Source organism: Lonchura striata, chromosome 10 (assembly GCF_046129695.1).
Source record: "Lonchura striata isolate bLonStr1 chromosome 10, bLonStr1.mat, whole genome shotgun sequence".
NCBI classification, from domain to species: Eukaryota; Metazoa; Chordata; class Aves; order Passeriformes; family Estrildidae; genus Lonchura; species Lonchura striata.
Genome location: NC_134612.1, coordinates 16312891 through 16318890, shown reverse-complemented (window position 1 = coordinate 16318890; position 6000 = coordinate 16312891).

Here is a 6000-nt window from a genome sequence, read left to right as displayed (position 1 = left end):
TGGGCAGCTATCTGAAGTGCTCACCTTCTTCACAAAATTCTGTTTAGACTGAGGGACATATATGTCCTACTGGAACACTTTTCTAGCCACCTCCATCTCCCTAAGGCGCCAGCTGCAAACTGGTCAGAGGTGAGCAGCTCTCATGAAGCGGAGGCCATAACTTGATGAGAACCACCTTTGCACAGGAGTCCAGTCTCCTGGAAAATAACAGTTCTGACTCAAAACTATACCCCTAAGGGAAGGTCAAGTCTGTTTTAATTTAGTGCTAAAGGGCTAAATCTCAATCTGTCTTGAGATCTGCTGTGAAATAAACTTTGCCTGGATACAGAAAGTGAGTTTCTCCATCTCATCTAAGTTTAGGCAAAATCCACAGATCTCTGACTGTTTTTCCCTACCTTTCGATACAAGATCTCATGGGCTATTGGCAGGCTCTTTCAGGAAGTTGAGCTATTCCTGGGATTTCTTCTTTCGCTGCAGAGAATCTTCAATTCTGGATCACTGCAACTGTTCAGCCCCCAAAGCAACTCATGCAGAGAGTGTGCCAGAGCTTTCAAGTGATGGCTTTGGTGAAGGTGCAGAACTGCCATGCTACATTTACGTATGAGAAGGAAAATCCACTGTGAGGAGTGGATGCTTTCAGGGGATGGATTGGTGGAGAGAAACCTTGCAGTTGCTGCAACAAACTGGTGCAATTTTTTTTATTTTTTGAAGTTAGAGGATAATTGATTTGTACTATTTGGCTTCTCTAAGGTTCCCACCTGGAAAATTCCTTTGCTTTTACCCCATTAGTCCAGGTGCTGGAAATAATATTACATTTTATTGTTCTTATGTATTTTATTTTCCATAGGAAAACAGCTCAGTCTCCACAGTCTTTCATTCACTGATAATGCCTGATAACTGATAATGTCATTGATAATCATCCATTTGTGTCTGGAGTTCAAGGATAACGAGAACATGATGTGAGCTCCATCTCTACTTCCCATGATCCCAGTCTGTCCCTTCATGCAGAAGTTTCTCTTTCCACAAAGCTACTCAGACTTCAGGTAACCCAACATAACTAAACTAGAAATTTGACAAGGCTCAACAGCCCAGAGAGCAGGAATAGAGAAGACTTGGTTCAAGCAGTGCCACCAAATCCAGCTGCACCTGCTCTCAGTGTGAGAGAAATGAATAGGAGTGTCAGTGCCTGGAGGGTGTTAATGGTCCTGAGTGTCCTCAGGTGAGCCTCACCACCCTCTCTGCCCATCAGCTCATGAGACCCATTTAATCTCAGCCTGATCATCTGCTTTCAGGCCATGGTTTGCCAGGAAACCATTCTGCTTCTCAGAGAACAAGGTAGCTCCAAAGTGTTGCCCTGGAGTGAGAGGCTGAAAGAATAAATCACAAATCTAAAGGTGTTGGATGTGGGATGAGGCAGCCTAGGGAGAAAACACAGAGCAGGGGCAGTCATGCCCCAGTTCTCACTTCTGTCTCTTAATCCTGAGCTGAAGCACCTCCTCCAGAATCAGCCTCCCTACTGACTTGGCTGAGGTTCCTGGTGAGGAGAGGAAGGCAATATGGAAACCTCTTCTGCTTTGAAATGTGCCATGATCTTCTGGTCTCAGAGACACTTCCAGTGATGCTTCTGAATGGTAAATATTGGTGCCTGTGTAGGACTAGTCTGACCTTCGTGCCAGGACAGTGTCCTGAAGAGGCATGATCTGGTATGACCTGGTTAAACCACCAGATTTACCCTGAGCTTGACCCCTCTCTCTTCTGACTTGCCTTCTCCAAGTTCATCCTGGGTGATGAATGTAGCTTGTGCATGTATTACTTTTAATAAAGACAGGACTGGGTAATTTCCTGCTAAAAATACCAGTAAGGGCACTTTTAAGATTGTAGAGGTATCTGCTAACAGTGCCAACTTTCACTGTCATCCTCCTTTCCCTCTCTTCCTGCTCAGTTACCATCTGGTGTTTTGGTTTATTGATAAATGTTGCCCATTTTTTTTGGAAAACTGTCACTACAAGTCACCCAAGGGATGACTTGGAGCATACACAGAGCTGTAGTGTTTTGCTGAAACCTGTGCAGATAACCATAAACTTTGCCTTTTGTAGAGCCTGTCTTCTAACTTAGCTTTTCATTTGCACCCTGATCTAGAGAGACTCTGTGAGAGTTCTGCACATGCAAAAGGGTGTTTTGTTGAATGAACACCAATATTTTATGGCTGTAGACTTGCACATATAAAGTGACTTGAAATGAGGGTTCCAGCTGAGGCTATAGGACATATTCATGCCTTACCACCCTGCAGCTTGGGAAGCAAAGCTAGCACAAGTGATAACACTGGAAATTTTTTTTATTTTTTTTTTAATCTAGAAGAGGAGGGGCAGGTGCAATCATATTAGATTTTTTTTTGTTTTTAGGTAGACATACATTTTTCTGAGTGGAATATAGCAAAGTCACTACAAGGCAAGAACTGCACTAACTTCAGCCCTCATCAAACTCCCTTTTACAACATCAGTTTGTTGAGGTTTCATCCAGGTAGTAGTGGCTGTGAATATCTGAGAATGACCAAGGTGCTTCATCACTAGCTGCCACATTTGTTATGCTTCTTATGTCTTGATTGCATGGGCTTGCAGGCAGCTCCCTGCAGTGCACTAAGTGAATAATATATTATTCTGGTGGGTTCTGATTTTCTGACATAAGAGTAAGGAATGACACATTTAGCTACTTTCTTCTTCTTTCATCTACTATGTAACACTTTTAATAATACTTTCCTCTAAGTGAAATTTTTGGAAGGCATATCTCACTTCAGCTTGCACATGTTTACTTTCCAACTTGACAGCCAAAAAAGCCCCTTGATCTGTTGTGGCATGGCTCATGATTTTCCTAGTGCTCCTGTTATGTTACATGTAAGCACAAGTTATGTTTCCTCTGCTCATTCTTTGCAATCACCCCATTCATTACCCCTGGTGAGCTTTATAATACCTTAATCCTTGCAGGCTTCTGCTCTCCTTGTTCTTCAGGGAGCCTGAATTCCCAAAGGCACCATTCAGCTACCTAAGGAAATTGCACACCTGCTTCTTGGCGCTCTTTGCCAATGCTGTAATGTTAGCTTCCTCTCATCCACCCCTTCTGGCACAGGACTTCAAACCTCTCTTGAAGTGTCTTAGCTTAGAAATGCAGGGAGGCTGATGTATGAAGTGTTATTTTTTTCCCCTGTCTGTTTTATCCCCTGCATCACTACATCTCCTGTCTCCCTCCCTGGGAGGCCCTGCAGCATCCTAGCTCTGGGCTGGGCACAGGTTCTGTTTGAGCCCCCAAACCTTGATTTTTATTTATCAAAGGGGGGAAACAATGCACTCGCATCCTTCAGGCTTCCTGCAGATTGAATGGAGTCATGCACTGGGTTTTATAGTTTTATACAGGAATTTGACTTTGGAGAGAAAAACCAGAGTCCATGTCCCCAGAAGGAAGTTCCCTGGCATCAGTCATCTCTGACATACTAGTTTTGGATATGGGCTTGTGCAGTGCCTGATAGCATGAGAGACCCAGTTCCATTTTTCCCCATCCCTTTGCATTAACCATTAATGGATGCACAAGTTCCTGCCTGTAGGATTATTATCCTCTGTGTCTATTCAGACAGCAGCCCCATCAGCTGGAAGTGAGCTCCGCCATCATTAAAGAGACTTTAACAAAGGCTGTTCTGTTGAAAGTGAACATCTTGATGAGACTTAATTTATTTCACAGTTGTTGTTATCCTGTTGACCTAAAATGACAGCAGGAGACTTGGAGAGGTGCCCAGTTTATTTAAGAAGCAAGTACAAAACAGTCTTTCCCTGCCTGGAGAAAGAACTTAGCAGCATAAAGCAATCCTAGCTCCTAGTCCCAAAGCCCTGTCTAGCAGCTCCTGCCCATCAAAGCTCACTGTGACTTTTCTGATGGGCAGTCCAAATTGTGTTGCCTTTTTTTTTTTTTTTTTTTTCTGTTTTTAACTATCCCAGCCTATCCTTTGTGCATCCTCTCAAAAGTGTTTTCATTGCTGTGAAAGCTGGGAAAGTGTTGTGTGGTGTACCAGCATAAGAGTCTGGGTTTATTCCAGTGTTTAGGGGCAGATCAGATGCCTGGATGCAGGTAGGCAAAGTGCCTGATGCTGGAGCTCCCTGGCATTTAATTTGTGTGGTGGCACAGTCCAGCTGCAGTGCCAGGTCTGACCCCTGCCCCAGCTGTGTGCTGCAGCACACCCCTCACCGATGTGCCTGGTATATGTGGTCTGCCATGGGGACAGGCAGCTGGAAAGCAGAGCCAGACTGGGCACACAGTGCAAGGACAAGGGTCCAGATTTGCAGGCTGCAGCCAGAAGTCCACCAAGACACAAAGAGAAAAATCACAGTGGGAGGTGGTGTGATCTTTAACCTTGGAGATTTTCAAACCTCACTTGGGGAAGGCACTGAGCAACCTCATCAGATTTTGAAACCAGTCATGCTTTGAGCAGGTGGTTGTGCTCTGCAAAATCTCTTCTAAATTAAATCACTCCATGAGAGAAGAGTTAAAGTCAGATCGAATTCTGCTTTTTTCATGGGAAACAATATAGATTTTTTTTCCTCCAACAGAAGGTCCTGTGAGAATAAGTACCTGCTTTTATAAAAGAGTGAAGGGTCATTGTCTTGTTATCTTCAATAAGAGGAAGTGGTTACTTTTCTCAGCTTTATTGGGATTCACCTACCCACTGCAACACATACTACTTGTCAAGGTAGCTGCTGTACAATTTGCACAGGAAAAGCTGATGACAGTCTCTCAGACAAACACCTTTCATGCTTTTTGCCTAGAAGCTGCATTTTGCAGACACAAGGGAGAGTTGGGAGGGTGATTTGAGATCAACCACACCGAGGAGCCCTTTGGGGGAGCCTAAGATGCAATGCTGCTGCAGTGCTAGTATTACATCAGCAACTCATCCCCTGGTTCCTGTTTAATTTCTTCTTATCCTCAGTCCTGCTGTGGTCATTTTTGGATCTTCTATAATCAAGTGATACATGCCATCTTCCAATCTCAGAGACTTCATCTGAATAATGTCTCAAAAATCAAGCTATAATGAGAGAAATCTGATGTCAAGAAGGCAAAGAAAATATTTGGTGTGTAATAGACTGCCTTAGGGAACAGGTTGACAGTGTTGACAGGGTTTTGCCTGTGTTACCCTTCCCAGGAGTCTGCTCCAGCCTTTCTGTGCTCTGACAGCTGGAGATGTTCCCTGCATTTCCACATTTCCAGCAGCAAGAACAAAATGTCATTTACTTTGTGTTCCCATAGTTTCCTTAGGTTCTAGCAGAGCTCACCATCCACTGGCTATCATTGAGCTTCAGCAGACCTTGCAAGATAAAAAAATATAGCTACAGGAAGGTATTAGGAGCCCATAATTTGTGTATTAGAAACCTGAAATCAGGAACTGCTCTGCTGTGACTTTGAGCACTGGGTACCAGATCTTATTTTAGTGAAGTTAAACACATGCAGGAAGACAGTTTACTCACAACAGCAGCCAAATCCACATCATCCCAACATGGAATCTCTTGAATGCAGTGCAGATTTATGACTATTTATGTTGCTGTTTTGGCCCTAGACAGACAACATGGTATAAATTCATTACTGAAGACTAGAGCAAAGAGCTGTGTGTGTGGAGTAAAGTGTAGGACCATTGGGATGGACAGCTTTAAAGTTTTGTTCATAAATATAGGGCCATAAAGTGGCTCTGTTGCATTAAAGCTCCTGTGTAATGCTCCAGGATTTCAGCTTTTGCTGCTCTGACTTGAATACTTTATAACGAGAGAAGGACAGGAGAAAACCATACTTTTGCTTGGAAAGGTGTGACCTATGTCAGATCAGTACATTCATTGCCACTTCTCCTGTATAGTCCTGGTTGCTTGGCCTCTTTTTTGTCCTCGCCTTTGTCCAATAAAAAAAAACTTATTAAGTGATCAAAAAGCTTGATTATGAAAAAGGTGAAGGATGTCCAGAGGAATATCTGAG